This window comes from Ranitomeya variabilis, chromosome 6 (assembly GCF_051348905.1).
Source record: "Ranitomeya variabilis isolate aRanVar5 chromosome 6, aRanVar5.hap1, whole genome shotgun sequence".
Classification (NCBI taxonomy): Eukaryota; Metazoa; Chordata; class Amphibia; order Anura; family Dendrobatidae; genus Ranitomeya; species Ranitomeya variabilis.
The window spans coordinates 153,059,326-153,077,893 of NC_135237.1; the positions used below are offsets into that span (position 1 = coordinate 153,059,326).

Below are 18,568 nucleotides of genomic sequence, written 5' to 3' on the forward strand. Positions count from 1 at the left end.
TACCTTGAGTTTAATCTGTAATATTGGCAACAATCACTATGCAACAGAATAAAAAAATAGGTAAATTACAAAGCTGCTTCTTCTTACAAGCACATTGCAATTTTAATTACTTGTTAAGTAGAGAAAATAATTTTAACCTCTTCACGATTGTAGCAATTCTCTCTCTAACTCCTTAAATTTCCTAGAGCATTAGAAATGCTGTTATCAACCAATCCACTGCATAAGACTATAAAATAAAAAATCACATTTTTTCCCACAAGAATGTTTTTTGCCCCAAATCTTTTATTTTCACAAGGGTAGAAGGAGAAATTTCACCATAAAATTTGTTGAGCCATATCTCTTGAGTATGCCGATTCCTGAAATGTTGGGTAAAACTACTGTTTGGATGCATGCAAGGGCTCAGAAGGGAAGGCGCTCCATTTGACAAAATTTGCTGGACTAATTGAATAATTAGCAGATGCCATGTCACGTTTGGAGAGCCCCTGATGTGCCTAAAAAGTGGAACTCTCACAAGTAACACCATTTTGAAAACTTGACTCCTCAGGGAACTTATCTGCATGTGTGGTAACCATCTTGAACCCCCAGGTGCTTCACAGCAGTTTATAACATAGAGCTGTGAATATAAAAATAATCACATTTTTTCACACAAAAATGTTTTTTAGTCCCACATTTTTTATTTTCACATGGGTAACAGACAAAATTGCACTGTACAATTTGTTGTGTAATTTCTCCTGAGTATGCCAATACCCCATGTGTGGGAAAACTACTGTTTACGTGCATGGCAGGGTTCGGAAGAGAAGGAGTGCCATTTGAGTTTATTAATACAAAATTTGCTGGAATAGTGGATGCCACGTTGCATTTTGTGAGCCCCTGATGTGCCTAAACAGTAAAAGACCCCCACAAGTGACACAATTTTGGAAACTAAATCCCTCAGGGAAAGTATCTAGATGTCTTGTGAGCACCTTGATCCCCCGTGTGCTTCTCAGAAGTTTATAACAATGAGCCATGAAATTAAACTATCACGTTTTTCCCGCAAAATTTTTTTTAGCCCCACATTTAGCATTTTCATAAGGATTACAGGAGAAATTGGGCCATACAAATTGTTATGCAATATCTCCTGAGTATGCTAATACCCAATATGTGGAGTAAAACTACTGTTTGGGTGTACAGCAGGACTTGGAAGGGAAGGAGCGCCATTTGACTTTTTGAAAGCAAAATTTGCTAGAATAAGTAGGAGACACTATGTCGCGTTTGGAGAGCCCCTGATGTGTGTAAACAGTGACATAATTTTGAAAATTAGAACCCATATGGAACTTATCTAGATATGTGCTGAGCACCATGAACCCCCAGATGCTTCACATAAGTTTATAACGTAGAACCGTGAAAATAAAAAAAATAGATTTTTTTTTTCCTACAAAAAACTTATTTTAGTCCCAAATGTTTTATTTTCGCAAGGTAACAGGAGAAAATGGACCACAAACTTTGTTGTATAAATTCCCAGTATATTCCATATGTGGTTAAAAAAATCTCTTTTGAGGCACAATCCCAAGCCAGAAGGGAAGAAGCACCATATCGGAGTTCAGATTTTGCTGGACTGGTTAGAGGGTGTCATGTCACATTGGCAGAGCCCATCAGCTGTGAGAACAGCAGAATCTCACATAAGAGACACAATTTTACAAACTACAACTCTCAATGAATTCATCTAGGGGTGCAGTGATCATATTGACACCACAGGTGGGTCACAGAATTTTATACCATTGGGCAGTGAAGAAAGAAAATTAAATTTTTACTGCTAAAATTTTGTTTTAGCACCAGATTTTACAATTTTACACTTCACTTGGAAATGGGCAAAATGGCACCAAAACTGAACCCACAATATCTGCTCAATGTGGAACTACCCCATATGTGGCTGTACATTACTGCTTATCCAAATGGTGAGATTCGGAAGGGACAGATTGCTATTTTCCTCTTGCAATGCAGAGTTTGTGAAATCCATATACAGAGCCCATAAGTGCTAGAATAGCAGATTCCCCTCTCAAGGGACCCCATTTTGGATATTATAACCCTTTGGTAATTTATCTACAGACATAATGACGATCTTGACTCCATGGATGTTTTCCAGAAACATGCAGCAGTGGATATTGATGAGTGAAAGTTGCAAAATGTTGGAGCTACCAGTACATTGTAGTGACCAGTAAGTTATGCCCAGCTTAGGCTTCAGGAGTCATGCATCTGTAAATTAGACAGGCTCTAATCGCTGTAGAAATGCCAAACATGTGGATGCTAAATGTGGTTTAAGCACACTGTGGGGCTCAAAAGGGATGGAGGCATTTGGATCTGAGAGCACAGAATTTGCTGAATTTCTTTTGGGGGACCAGGAGCTATATTGCTTTTCCAGAACCTTTGTGCTACCAGTAATGTGGAAGCCCCCTATATTTCCACTGACAGATGATGGACCTGAGTATGGACTTTTTTTCTGTGAATTGAGTTGAAGCTTTTATTTCGGAACATTTTACATAACGTAAAGGACTTTGGAGTTTTCATCTAAATCTCTGAGTGACATGATTCAGATGAAACCCCCAAGGGATCCATTCACTATAATGAGGCAGTAAAGTTACTTTGGACTCCATCTAACCTCTGCTCAGGGAAGTAATTTTTTTTTAGAAGTGCCCAAAATTGTGGCGGACCGCATTTTTATGCACGTCTAAAAAGATGGACATCGTTGGGTCATAGGCCAGATGGCATCCACAGTGCCTTTGTCTGTCTCATTATACGGAATCTTCTGCTGGGGTTTCTGTCTGTATCATGTATTTCAGAGATTTACACGGAAACTTCGGTGCAAGCACTCAGCGTAGAGCGGATGATAAATGTGTGTCAACTAGTGTTGAGCATTCCGATACTGCAAATATCGGGTATCGGACGATATTCGCTGTATCAGAATTCCGATACCGAGTTCTGATATTTTTGTGATATCGGAAATCGGAATCAGAAGTTCCCAGTGTATGGTTCCCAGGGTCTGGAGGAGAGGAGACTCTCCTTCTGGCCCTGGGATCCATATTCATGTAAAAAATAAAGAATAAAAATGAAAAATATGGATATACTCACCCCTCCGACGGACCCTGGACCTTAGCGGTGCAACCGGCACCCTCCGTTCCTAAGGATGCAGTGAGTGTACAGGACCTGCAATGACGTCGCGGTCTTGTGATTGGTCGCGTGACCGCTCATGTGACCACTCACGTGACCACGACGTCATCGAAGGTCCTTCACTCACTGCATTCTTAGGAACGGAGGCTACCGGTTGCACCGCTAAGGTCCAGGGCCCGTCCGAGGGTGAGTATATCCATATTTTTTATTTTTATTCTTTATTTTTTACATGAATATGGATCCCAGGGCCTGAAGGAGAGTTTCCTCTCCTTCAGACCCTGGGAACCATCCAGGATACCTTCCGATATTTGTGTCCCATTGACTTGTATTGGTATCGGGTATCGGTATCGGCGATATCCGATATTTTTTGGATATCGGCCGATCCAATCCGATACCGATACTTTTGAATATTGGAAGGTTTCGCTCAACACTAGTGTCGACCCTTACAGCAATTTTTTGGGAGCCAGAACGAACAAATCAAAAGCAGGTGAATTGGCTTATTTATTTTTTACACTATTTCTTGAGCGGTATAAGTGATTGGACAACTTTATTCTTTGCATATGTGTAATTACAGCGATACCAGATTTATTTGGGGATTTTTTGCTTGGCTACTGTCACACACTAAAAGACTCTTTTTATTACTAGTTTTTGCATCGCCATATTTGAGAGCTAGTTTTTCAATATTTCGCCCGACACAGTCATGTAAGGGCTTGGTTTTTCAATATGAGTTGATGCTTTTATTTGTATCATTTTCGGACATATGACATTTTTTGATCACTTGCGATTCTCATTTTTGGGAGGCAAAATTAACAAAAACCAGCAATTCAGGAATAGTTTTTTTTTTTAATGTAGTTCCGCTTGTGGTAAAATTGATAAGGCAGCTTTACATTTACATTTACGTAGTTTTTTTATGCTTTGGTGCGTATGCAAAATAACAACTATTTTATAGGAAAAATAATTATTATTTTTGCATCGCTTTATTCTGAGAGCTATAACTTTTTTATTTTTCCACTGATGGAGCAGTATGGTGGCTTGTTTTCAGTGATGATGATGTTTTCAGTGATACTATTTTTAATTACATTCACCTTTTTTATCGAGCTTTACTCCACTTTTTGTTCTGCAGCATGATGATAAAGCATCGTTTTTTGCCATTTTTTTGTGTGTTCGTTAAAGAGGTTCCGGACTTGAGTATACTAAATATGTGTACTTCTTTTGTTTATTTATTTTCATAAAAATATTTTATTTATGAGTACAATGTATATATATATATATATATATATTTAATTTTTTCATTGTTTTGTGATATATTAAAAAAACTATTTAAAAAACATTTTTAACAGTTTTCGCACTTTTTACTACTTTTTTTACTTTGTCTCAGTATTGAACTTTTGCAGACTGATCGCTTGTAAAGCATAGCAAAGCAGGAGCTTTGTTATGCTTTACAATTGGTCAGCGCTGCACTGACAGACAAACTTGTTACAGCATGCTCTGAGCATGTTATAGCAAGCATGCTAGCTCTGGTGACCCAGATGTCATCATAACAACATTGGGTCACCATGGTATCGATCGGATCCTTGCGATGATGTCATGGGGGTGCTGATCGTAGAGCAGAGGGGTCTCCCTCTTTCTGCTTGCCTGCTAAATACTGCAATTAATTTATATTCCAGCATTTAGGGGGTTAAAGTTCCATGAGCGGTCCTGCACAGAGCAGGATGTCATCTGTAAGAATTAGCTGACACCCGGTGCCGATCACCAGGGCACAGCCCCACTGCACGTGAGAATGCCATGACAAATTCATACATCATAGGTCGGTAAGTACCAGTATGGATGCATCCAATGTCGGTAAAAGGTTAATATCAATTTAGTCAAAAAGTCATTTAACCACAAAGCTGTTTTGAAATAATTACTTTATCTTCCCCCTATGTTTTAGAAAACATGATCATTTTCGACATTATAAATGACTGAAATGGCTCAAAAAGGTATAGGGCTCTCTATTTTCAGCTCTCGTACACTTAGTGAGACTATCTTGCTGACACAGTTGTGTCTTTCAGTTACGCACAATTATAGCACTCATATCAGGTTCTTCTAATGTCTGCAATTTTATATTTCAATTTTAAAATAAATAATCATAATGAATATAGTCATTTCTTACAGCATATAGAATGAATTTCTTATCTTTATTTACTTAACACAAGCCAGGCACTGAGTTTAGTCATTTGTTATTCTATAGAATTTTTTTCATTCATGTATTTAGGTTTCTTAGCAGCAGAGAGCTCAGCACATGGGTATAGGAGATAAATAATATATATTTTTTACATGGTTGAAACAAAAAGAGATAGAGTTTTATATCACTTAGAAATTGAATTAACATTTTTGGCAATGGTGTAGACTTCATAGATAGACACCTCGGGCGGTAAAGCTTATGCTACATTCACTTAATATGTTGCCAATGAAGAAATATATTTTAAAAAAGACATAGCACATTGCATCTTGGATCTTTTTCAATAGTACATTAATATAGTGATTTGTGCAATGCAATTGGCAATATCGTCATTAAAAAGGTACAGTAGTATAAATTGATTTGATATGTTGCTTTTATAATATCTCTTTTGTATATATGAGAGTTTATATAACTTGGATAATAAGTTATTGTGATTCATGTTTGAGTCAGTAAAGCACAAAAGAAATAGAGAAAAGGTGAAAAATATGATCCGCTGTCATTTGTGCAAAACTCGAATAAACATTATGGTTTTAATGTATAAAATATTTTATTATCTAATTTTTTTGCTCTGCTTGTGCAATGCTGAGGGAATACATTCACATTATCTTTAAAATGTGACAGGAGAAGGCAGAAGCAAAAGGACAAGCAATGGGGAAAATAATGGATGACTAAGGCTAGTTTTACACTAGCGTTTACCTGATCTGCGGCAGGCTGCGGACTTCCTCCATGAAGCCCCGCCCTCAGCTGCACCTCCACCGCCAGCTCCGCCTACTTCCGCATGCGGCCTCCGTACCTATCTTTAACATTAGGTACGCAGGTCGTGCGGCTGTATGCGGATGCTGCCGCATGTGTCGTTTTGACGATGCGGCGACCAGCGTAGGACGCCGCCTGTAGCATTTTTTTTCCACATCGTCAAAACGACGCATGCGGCAGCATCCGCATACAGCCGCACGACCTGCATACCTAATGTTAAAGATAGGTACGGAGGCCGTATGCGGGCCGCATGCAGAAGTAGGCGGAGCTAGCGGCGGAGGCGCGGCCGAGGGTGGGGCTTCACAGAGGAAGTCCGCAGCCTGCCGCAGATCAGGTAAACTCTAGTGTGAAACTAGCCTTAAACAGATACAGCTCTGGCAAAAATTAAGAGACCACTTCAAAATGTTCAGTTTGTCTAATTTTTCTCTTTAAAGGTATATTTTTTAGGAAAATGTATTTTATTTTATTTTATTCTATAAACTACTGGCACCATGTCTCTGAATTTCCAAGCAATAAATTTTGTATTTTTTTCTAAAATGGAGAAATGGTCAAAATTACAAAAACCCCCAGTGCTTTCAGACCTCAAATAATGCAAAGAAAACAAGTTCATAATCATTTAGAAACAACAATACTAATGTTTTAACTCAGGAAGAGTCCAGAAATCAATATTTTGTGGAAAAACCATGATTTTTAATAACAGCTTTCATGCATGCTATCCACCAGCCTTTCACACTTCTCCTGGTGCAAAAATTTAAGCAGTTCTTCTTTGTTTGATGGCTTGTGACTATCCATCATACTCTTGATTACATTCCAGAGGTTTTCAATGGGGTTCAGGTCAGGAGATTGGGCTGCCCCTGACAGGGTTTTGATGTGGTGGTCTTTTAATTTTTGCCAGAGCTGTATTATTCATTCATCAATGTATGGTGAACACCAACTAAAGCTCTCACCTACTAAACATGGCTGCAGTAACCTGCTACTTCCTGGATTCTGACCCCTTTAGGAAACAGGCTACCATTCATCAGACCAAGTAACTCAGAATTATGGGGTTAAACACTTCGAAAAGTCCCAAAAGTTGCAGGCAATGCAAAGTTGAGCATACATTTTGATCTTTGGAGTAGTTTTGATGGGATGAGGGTGTGATGGAGGGTGGGGACCAAAAATTTTACTTCAGCTTTTAACAGGAATATACAGTGGGTACGGAAAGTATTCAGGTCCTTTTAAATTTTTCACTCTTTGTTTCATTGCAGCCATTTGGTAAATTCAAAAATGTTTTTTCTCATTAATGTACATCGTAACTAAAAAACACAGAAATGTAGAAATTTTTTGCATATTTATTAAAAAAGAAAAACTGAAATATCACATGGTCATACATATTCAGCCCCTTTGCTCAGACACTCATATTTAAGTCACATGCTGTTCATTTCCTTGTGATCCTCCTTGAGACGGTTCTACTCCTTCATTGGAGTCCAGCTGTGTTTAAACTGATAGGACTTGATTTGGAAAGGCACGCAGCTGTCTAAATAAGACTTCACAGCTCACAGTGCATGCCAGACCAAATGAGAATCATGAGGTCAAAGGAACTGGCCAAGGAGCTCAGAAACATAATTGTGGCAAGGCACAGATCTGGCCAAAGTTATAAAATAATTTTTGCAATACTCAAGGTTCCTAAGAGCACAGTGGCCTCCATAATCCTTAAATGGAAGAAGTTTGGGACCACCAGGAGTCTTCCTAGACCTGGCCATCCAGCCAAACTGAGCAATCGTGGGAGAAGAGCCTTGGTGAGAGAGGTAAATAAGAACCCCAAGATCACTGTGGCTGAGCTCCAGAGGTGCAGTAGGGAAATGGGAGAAAGTCCCACAAAGTCAACTATCACTGCAGCCCTCCATCAGTCGGACCTTTATGGCAGAGTGGCCTGACGGAAGCCTCTCCTCAGTGCAAGACATATGAAAGCCTGCACAGAGTTTGCTAAAAAAACACATGGAGGACTCTCAGACTAAGAGAAAAAAGATTCTCTGGTCTGATGAGATGAAGATAGACCTTTTTGGTGATAATTCTAAGCGGTGTGTGTGTGAAGAAAACAAGGCGCTGCTCATCACCTACCCAATACAATCCCAACAGTGAAACATGATGGTGGCAGCATTATGCTATGGGGGTGTTTTTCAGCTGCAGGTACAGGACGACTGGTTGCCATTGAAGGAAACATGAATGTGGCCAAATAAAAAGATAACCTGGATGAAAACCTCGTCCAGAGTGCTCTGGACCTCAAACTTGGTAGAATGTTCACCTTCCACAAGACAATGACCCTAAGCACACAGCTAAAATAACAAAGGAGTGGCTTCAGAACAACTCTGTGACCATTCTTGACTGGCCCAGCCAGAGCCCTGACCTAAACCCAATTGAGCATCTCTGAAAATGGCTGTACACAAAGATCCCCTAATCTAGGTGTGTAAAACTTGTTGCATCATTCCCAAAAAACTCATGGCTGTACTACCTCAAAGAGTACTTCTACTCAATACTGAGCAAAAGGTCTGAATACTTATGGTCATGTAATATTTCAGTTTTTCTTTTTTAATAAATTTGCAAAAATTACTGCATTTCTGCGGGTTTTTCAGTCAAGATGAGAGGCAGAATGTACATTTATAAAAAAAAAAATTTTTTTTTTTGGAATTCACTAAATGGCTGCAATGAAACAAACAGTGAAAAATTTAAAGGGGTCTGAATACTTTCCGTACCCACTGTAATTTGTAATGACACCTGTAAAGGCTCACTCCAGTTTTCAGATGTACCTGATTCATATAGTGGAGTGCGACTCATAGTGAATAAAGTGCCTTACTCTTCAGAAGTCCTCCTATAACATGAATGACATGGGTCTTGATGAATTTAGGTAATAATGTAATATTGCTCTAAGTCTGACAAGGGCATACATTCTCCATCCCAAAGACAGCATGGCATTAAGTTAGATTCCTGAGGGCTAAAAGTCTACCCTTCAAAAACAGAAGGTAACATTAACGTGAGTGGCACAAGGTAGGCATGTGTGGGATTTTTACATACACATTTGAATAAGTCCTAGGAGTTTCTCCTTTACTAATATCACTACCATTTCTCATTGTTTTGTAGAAAAAGTGCACTATGACCCTACTGACATGTCATTTCCTCTGCTTGCTACATTTGTCATGTCTAGATAGAAAGACTCCATGCTGTCCCTCCAACATGCTGATAGGGTGGGAATGGTCCTACAATTAATAAAGACTACAATTATTACATAGGTATTTCCTAATAAAGTGACATAACATTCTGTGGTCTCCCTAATAGTATAAATTAGATTTAAAATATGATAATTTATATCATATAAATATACATATCTTCCTGCACATGGGACATAGGTTTCACGCTTCATATCAATTACAATATAAATACAAGCACAGTAAAAAGTATTGTATCACGGTTGGAATCAACCTCTGCTGGTTCCTGTGGATTATATATCAGCTACACCAGCCATTCATCTCCTCTGTGTACTGCTATCCAGTAGTATTGATCATAAGCAGCATGCCTTTTCTTTACCTCACTCTTCCAATCAATAAGTCAGCAGTAAAGAGATTTGTCCTGTTCATTTGTTGTCATGATGTATTTATAAATGATACTACAGATGTAGTCAGTGTTACTGTACTTATTCACAGAGCTGCACAATCATTTGTGTCGTGTGGCCGTTATCACTTTGTCAATGCAAGTGTAGAGCCAAATGTCAACTACGTTGTACCAGACTTTCAGAGTGGAACCCTGGATACAAGTACTGGGTTTTGATGAATAAAACTATCTATCTTTATTTCTCTGTCTGTGTATGTACATGTACTGTATTTACATGTATCTATATACATCTATAGATAGATAGATGTACATTGGTGAAAAAGCTAAAAAGATCCTTTAATCACATATACAAGCTATGTTTCAGCTTTGTCGCTGGAGTCTTGTTCTGGATTTTGAGAGAATTATCATAGAATTAGCATTAACAGGGTCACACTTTCAGAATCTAGCACCCACACTCACACAAATATATAATAATGAACATATATTTATATATATATATACTGTATATATATATATATTGGTCAGGGCTAGTGTTGAGCGAAACCTTCCGATATGCAAAGGTATCGGTATCGGATTGGATCGGCCGATACCCAAAAAATATCGGATATCGCCGATACCGATACCCGATACCAATGCATATCAATGGGACACAAAATATCGGAATAGATCCCAGGGTCGGAAGGAGATTCATGTATAAAATAAAGAATAAAAATAAAAAATATTGATATACTCACCCCTCGGATGGCCCCTGGCTCTCACCAGTCCAAGCGTCTGCCTCCATTCCTAAGAATGCAGAGTGAAGGACCTTCGATGACGTCGCGGCTTGTGATTGGTTGCGTGACCGCTCATGTGACCGCTCACATGACCAATCACAAGCCGCAATGTCATCGCAGGTCCTACACTCACTGCATTCTTAGGAACGGAGGCTGCCGGTTACATCGCTAAGGTCCAGGGTTCGCCGGAGGGGTGAGTATATCCATATTTTTTATTTTTATTCTTTTTTTTTACATGAATATGGATCCCAGGGCCTGAAGGAGAGTCTCCTCTCCTCCAGACCCTGGGAACCATACACTGGGAACTTCCGATTCCGATTTCCGATATCACAAAAATATCGGAACTCGGTATCGGAATTCCGATACAGCAAATATCGTCCGATACCCGATACTTGCGGTATCGGAATGCTCAACACTAGTCAGGGCTCTTTTTGCATCAATTACTGCATCAATACGGAGTGGCATGGAGGCGATTAGCCTGTGGCAATGCTGAGGTGTTATGGAAGCCCAGGCTGCTTTGAGAGCAGCAACCAGGTCGTATGCATAGTTGGGTCTGGTGTTTCTCATCTACCTCTTTACAATACCCCATAGATTCTCTATGGGGTTAAGGTCAACCAAGTTTGCTGGCCAATCAAGCAGAGTGATACTGTTGTTTTTAAATCAGGTATTGGTACTTTTGTTAGTGTGGACAGGTGCCAAGTGCTACTGGAGAATTACATTTCCATTTCCAAAAAGCATGTTGGCAGTAGGAAGCATGAAGTGCTCTAAAATTTCCTGGTAGACAGCTGTGCTGATTTTGGTCTTGATAAAACACAGTGTACCTACACCAGCAGATGACATGGCTCCCCAAACCATCACTGATTGTGGAAACCTCACACTAGACCTCAAGCAGCTGGGATTGTGTGCCTGTCCACTCTTCATCCAGACTCTGGGACCTTGATTTCCAAATGCAATGCAAAAATTACTTTCATCTGAAAACAACACCTTGGACCACTGAGCAACAGTCCAGTTCTTTTTCTCCTTGGCCCAGGTAAGAAGCTTCTGGCATTGTCTATTGGTCACGAGTGGCTTGATACAAGGAATGTGACACTTATAGCCCATGTCCTGGATATGTCTGTGTGTTGTGACTCCAGCAGCAGTCCACTGCTTGAAAATCTTCCCCAAATTTTTGAATGGCTTTTTTTTAACTATCCTTTCAAGGCTGCGATTATACCGGTTGCTTGTGCAACTTTTTCTACCACACTTTTCCTTCCACTCAACTTTCCATTATTATGCTTGGATATAGCACTCTGTGAACAACCAACAATGACCTTTTGTGGCTTACCCTCCTTGTGCAGTGTCAATGACTGCCTTCTGGAGATCTGTCACATCAGCAGTCTTCCCCATGATTGTGGAGCCTACTGAAACAGGGTTAGGAAGCCTTTGCATGTGTTTTTTGTTAATTATTCTAATTTACTGAGATAATTACTTTTGGGTTTTCATTGGCTGCAAGCAATAAGCATCAATAGTAACAGAAATAAAAACTTGAAATCGATCACTCAGTTTGTAATGTCTATACACTATATATGAGTTTCACTTTTTGTTTTTGAAGAACTGAAATAAATTTACTTTTTGATGATAATGGCCCATGCCCTCACCCACCATTCACTGCCACTTATGACTGCTATCCACATCCTCAGGATGTGGTAGCGGTGAATTCATTGGTGGAGGATGAAGCACCTTCTTCCACCAATCAACATTTGCGACTGAAACAGTAAATGTGATGAGTCTGACATCATTATATTGTGTCTGCTGTGAGGAGAGTCAGTGCACCAGAGTGTCAGGCGAACTAGAGCGAGGTGAGTATGTTTTCGATATGTATATGGGATGTTTGCATGTGTATAGGTGGCTATGTGGGGGCTCATACTGTATTTAGTAGGCTATGTGAGGGGTCATATTGTATATAAGGGGCTATGAGGGGGCTTATATTATATATTGGGGGCTACTTGGGAGCTTATATTTTATGTAGGAAGGTATGTGGAGGAAGATACTGTATACAGGAGGCTATGCAGAGGCACATCCAGTATATAGGAGGCTATGTGGGGCTCATACTATGTATAGTGTGCTATGTGAGGGCTCATTTTGTATACAGAGAAGCTATGAGGGGCACATACTTTATATAGAGAGGCTATATGGGGACTCATGCTGTATATAGGGGCTATGTGATTGCCCATATTGTATATAGGGGCTATGGGGGGACTCATTCTCTATATAGGGGCTCATACTGTATAGAGGATGCTATATGCGGGCTCATACTGTATATAGGGGGCTAGGTGTGGGCTCATATTGTATATAAGGAGACTAGAGATCATACTCTAAGCATGGGGCTAAGTGGGGGCTTTGTTGTGATTTTGCTTTTTGCTCCCTCTAGTGGTCATTAGTGATTTGACTCTGGAGCTTCTGTCTTTTCCTATATCCTCACCTGGGCCGTTAGTTCAGGGGCGTTGCTATATAAGCTCCCTGGACCTTCAGTTCAATGCCTGGCATCGTTGAAATCAGAGCTAATCTGTTGTGCTCTTGTCCTATGATCCTGGTTCCTGTATTTCAAGCTAAGTCTGCTTACTTGCTTTTTGCTTTTGTTTAGTTTGGTATTTTTGTCCAGCTTGTTCCAATCTGTATCCTGACCTTTGCTGGAAGCTCTAGGGGGCTGGTGTTCTCCCCCCGGACCGTTAGACGGTTCGGGGGTTCTTGAATCTCCAGCGTGGATTTTTATAGGGTTTTTGTTGACCAGATAAGTTATCTTGCTATATTCTGCTATTAGTAAGCTGGCCTCTCTTTGCTGAACCTGGTTCATTTCTGTGTTTGTCATTTCCTCTTACCTCACCGTTATTATTTGTGGGGGGCTTGTATCTTGCTTTTGGGTCCCTTTCTCTGGAGGCAAGAGAGGTCTTTGTTTTCTTCTCCTAGGGGTAGTTAGATTCTCCGGCTGGCGCGAGTCATCTAGCGATCACCGTAGGCATGATCCCCGGCTACTTCTAGTGTTGGCGTTAGGAGTAGCTATTTGGTCAACCCAGTTACCACAGCCCTATGAGCTGGATTTTTGAATATCGCAGACTTACACGTTCCTCTGAGACCCTGTCCACTGGGGTCATAACAGTATGCCAGGCCAGTATTAAATGTTTAATGCATTGCAGAAGTGGGATTATAAGAAAGAAAATTTTGAGGTTTTTTTTTCCCTCTCTCATTTTTTTTTTTTTTTTTCCCCTTTACCTCAGAGTGGCTCAAGCTTGCTGCAGACATGAATGTCCAGACCTTGATTACAAGTGTGGACCAGCTTTGCCGCTCGTGTGCAGGGTATACAAGATTATGTTACCAGAAATCCTAGGTCTGAACCCAAGATTCCGATTCCTGAACTGTTTTCAGGAGACCGATTTAAGTTTAGGAATTTCAGGAATAATTGTAAATTGTTTTTGTCCCTGAAACCTTGTTCGTCGGGAGACTCTGCTCAACAAGTAAAAATTGTTATTTCATTCTTACGGGGTGACCCTCAAGATTGGGCTTTTTCGTTGGCGCCAGGAGATCCGGCATTGGCTGATATTGATGCGTTTTTTCTTGCTTCTTTACTTTATGAGGAACCCAATCTTGAGATTCAGGCAGAGAAAGCCTTGTTGGCTATGTCTCAGGGCCAGGACGAGGCTGAGGTGTATTGCCAAAAATTTCGGAAATGGTCCGTGCTGGCACATTGGAACGAGTGTGCACTGGCCGCTAATTTTAGAAATGTCCTTTCTGAGGCCATTAAGAATGTTATGGTGAGTTTTCCCATTCCCACAGGTCTGAATGATACCATGTCCCTGGCTATTCAAATTGACCGGCGGTTGCGGGAGCGCAAAACCGCAAATTCCCTTATGTTGTTGTCTGAACAGACACCTGATGTGATGCAATGTGATAGAAAAACCGCAAATTCCCTCATGTTGTTGTCTGAACAGACACCTGATTTGATGCAATGTGATAGAATCCTGACTAGAAATGAGAGGAAAATTCATAGATGCCGGAATGGCTTGTGCTACTACTGTGGTGATTCTACACATGTTATCTCAGCATGCTCTAAACGTATATCTAAGGTTGTTAGTCCTGTCACCGTTGGTAATTTGCATCCTAAGTTTATTCTGTCTGTAACTTTGATTTGCTCACTGTCATCTTATCCTGTCATGGCGTTTGTAGATTCAGGTGCTGCCCTGAGTCTTATGGATCTCTCATTTGCTAAGCGCTGTGGTTTTATTCTTGAACCATTAGAAAATCCTATCCCTCTTAGGGGTATTGATGCTACGCCATTAGCAGAAAATAAACCGCAGTATTGGACACAGGTTACCATGTGCATGACTCCTGAACACCGCGAGGTGATACGTTTTCTCGTTCTACATAAAATGCATGATTTGGTTGTTTTGGGGCTGCCATGGTTACAGACCCATAATCCAGTCCTTGACTGGAAGGCTATGTCAGTGTCTAGTTGGGGCTGTCGTGGTATTCATGAGGATTCCCTGCCTGTGTCTATTGCTTCTTCTACGCCTTCGGAAGTTCCGGAGTATTTGTCTGATAATCAGGATGTCTTTAGCGAGTCCAGGTCCAGTGCATTGCCTCCTCATAGGGAATGTGACTGTGCAATAGATTTGATTCCAGGCAGTAAATTTCCTAAGGGAAGACTGTTTAATCTGTCGATACCTGAACATACCGCTATGCGTTCATATATCAAGGAGTCTCTGGAGAAAGGACACATCCGTCCGTCTTCTTCCCCTCTTGGTGCGGGATTCTTTTTTGTGGCTAAAAAGGACGGATCTTTGAGGCCTTGTATTGACTATCGGCTTTTAAATAAGATCACTGTCAAATTTCAGTATCCTTTGCCGCTGTTGTCTGACTTGTTTGCCCGGATTAAAGGTGCCAAGTGGTTTACCAAGATAGACCTTCGTGGTGCGTACAACCTTGTGCGCATTAAGCAAGGGGATGAATGGAAAACCGCATTCAATACGCCCGAAGGTCATTTTGAGTACTTGGTGATGCCTTTTGGGCTCTCTAATGCCCCTTCAGTTTTTCAGTCCTTTATGCATGACATTTTCCGGAACTATCTGGATAAATTTTTGATCGTTTATCTGGATGATATTCTGGTTTTTTCTGATAATTGGGACTCGCATGTGGAGCAGGTCAGGATGGTCTTTAAAATTTTGCGTGAAAATTCTTTGTTTGCCAAGGGCTCAAAGTGTCTTTTTGGTGTACAGAAGGTTCCCTTTTTGGGGTTCATTTTTTCCCCTTCTGCTGTGGAGATGGACCCAGTCAAGGTCCGAGCTATTCTTGATTGGACTCAGCCCTCGTCAGTTAAGAGTCTTCAGAAGTTCTTGGGTTTCGCTAACTTCTACCGTCGTTTTATCGCTAACTTTTCTAGCATTGTGAAACCTTTGACGGATATGACCAAGAAGGGCTCCGATGTGGTTAATTGGGCTCCTGCTGCCGTGGAGGCTTTCCAGGAGTTGAAACGTCGGTTTACTTCGGCGCCTGTTTTGTGCCAGCCTGATGTCTCGCTTCCCTTTCAGGTTGAGGTGGATGCTTCAGAGATTGGAGCAGGGGCCGTTTTGTCGCAGAGAGGCCCTGGTTGCTCTGTTATGAGACCTTGCGCCTTTTTCTCTAGGAAGTTTTCGCCTGCGGAGCGAAATTATGATGTGGGCAATCGGGAGTTGTTGGCCATGAAATGGGCATTTGAGGAGTGGCGTCATTGGCTCGAGGGTGCTAAGCATCGTGTGGTGGTCTTGACTGATCACAAAAATCTGATGTATCTCGAGTCTGCTAAACGCCTGAATCCTAGACAGGCCCGCTGGTCATTGTTTTTCTCCCGTTTTGACTTTGTTGTCTCGTATTTACCAGGTTCAAAAAATGTGAAGGCCGATGCTCTTTCCAGGAGCTTTGTGCCTGATGCTCCTGGAGTCGCTGAACCTGTTGGTATTCTTAAGGATGGTATTATCTTGTCAGCTATTTCTCCAGATCTGCGACGTGTGTTGCAGAGATTTCAGGCTGATAGGCCTGATTCTTGTCCACCTGACAGACTGTTTGTGCCTGATAAGTGGACCAGCAGAGTCATTTCCGAGGTTCATTCCTCGGTGTTGGCAGGTCACCCAGGAATTTTTGGCACCAGAGATCTGGTGGCCAGATCCTTTTGGTGGCCTTCCTTGTCTAGGGATGTGCGGTCATTTGTACAGTCCTGTGGGACTTGTGCTCGAGCTAAGCCTTGCTGTTCTCGTGCCAGCGGGTTGCTCTTGCCCTTGCCTGTCCCTAAGAGACCTTGGACACATATCTCCATGGATTTCATTTCTGATCTTCCGGTGTCTCAAGGCATGTCTGTTATCTGGGTGATATGTGATCGCTTCTCCAAGATGGTCCATTTGGTTCCTTTGCCTAAGCTGCCTTCCTCTTCCGATCTGGTTCCTGTGTTTTTCCAGAACGTGGTTCGTTTGCACGGCATCCCTGAGAATATTGTGTCAGACAGAGGATCCCAGTTCGTTTCCAGATTCTGGCGATCCTTTTGTAGTAGGATGGGCATTGACTTGTCATTTTCGTCTGCTTTCCATCCTCAGACTAATGGACAGACGGAGCGAACTAATCAGACTTTGGAGGCTTATTTGAGGTGTTTTGTCTCTGCTGATCAGGACGATTGGGTGACCTTCTTGCCATTGGCTGAGTTTGCCCTTAATAATCGGGCTAGTTCCGCCACCTTGGTTTTGCCGTTTTTCTGCAACTCTGGTTTCCACCCTCGTTTTTCTTCGGGTCATGTGGAACCTTCTGACTGCCCTGGGGTGGATTCTGTGGTGGATAGGTTGCAGCGGATCTGGAATCTTGTGGTGGACAACTTGAAGTTGTCACAGGAGAGGGCTCAGCGCTTTGCCAACCGCCGCCGCGGTGTGGGTCCCCGACTACGTGTTGGGGATTTGGTGTGGCTTTCTTCCCGCTTTGTTCCTATGAAGGTTTCCTCTATCAAATTTAAACCTCGTTTTATTGGTCCTTACAAGATATTGGAAATCCTTAATCCTGTATCCTTTCGCCTGGATCTTCCTGTGTTGTTTGCTATCCACAACGTGTTTCATAGGTCCTTGTTGCGGCGGTACGTTGTGCCTGTGGTTCCTTCTGCTGAGCCTCCTGCTCCGGTGTTGGTTGAGGGCGAGTTGGAGTACGTGGTGGAGAAGATCTTGGATTCTCGTCTCTCCAGGCGGAGGCTTCAGTACCTGGTCAAGTGGAAGGGCTATGGTCAGGAAGATAATTCCTGGGTGGTCGCCTCTGATGTTCATGCGGCCGATTTAGTTCATGCCTTTCACGCCGCTCGTCCTGATCGCCCTGGTGGTCGTGGTGAGGGTTCGGTGACCCCTCACTAAGGGGGGGGGTACTGTTGTGATTTTGCTTTTTGCTCCCTCTAGTGGTCATTAGTGATTTGACTCTGGAGCTTCTGTCTTTTCCTATATCCTCACCTGGGCCGTTAGTTCAGGGGCGTTGCTATATAAGCTCCCTGGACCTTCAGTTCAATGCCTGGCATCGTTGAAATCAGAGCTAATCTGTTTTGCTCTTGTCCTATGATCCTGGTTCCTGTATTTCAAGCTAAGTCTGCTTACTTGCTTTTTGCTTTTGTTTAGTTTGGTATTTTTGTCCAGCTTGTTCCAATCTGTATCCTGACCTTTGCTGGAAGCTCTAGGGGGCTGGTGTTCTCCCCCCGGACCGTTAGACGGTTCGGGGGTTCTTGAATCTCCAGCGTGGATTTTTATAGGGTTTTTGTTGACCAGATAAGTTTTGCTATATTCTGCTATTAGTAAGCTGGCCTCTCTTTGCTGAACCTGGTTCATTTCTGTGTTTGTCATTTCCTCTTACCTCACCGTTATTATTTGTGGGGGGCTTGTATCTTGCTTTTGGGTCCCTTTCTCTGGAGGCAAGAGAGGTCTTTGTTTTCTTCTCCTAGGGGTAGTTAGATTCTCCGGCTGGCGCGAGTCATCTAGCGATCACCGTAGGCATGATCCCCGGCTACTTCTAGTGTTGGCGTTAGGAGTAGCTATTTGGTCAACCCAGTTACCACAGCCCTATGAGCTGG

The 18,568-nt window shown here is 41.8% G+C and overlaps 1 protein-coding gene across 1 annotated transcript in view; it reads right to left on the reverse strand.

Annotated features, from left to right (window-relative positions):
- The window catches only part of CNTNAP2 (contactin associated protein 2), a 3,158,824-nt gene that overhangs the window by 2,912,306 nt on the left and 227,950 nt on the right, over positions 1–18,568 (reverse strand). The window lies entirely within an intron of this gene.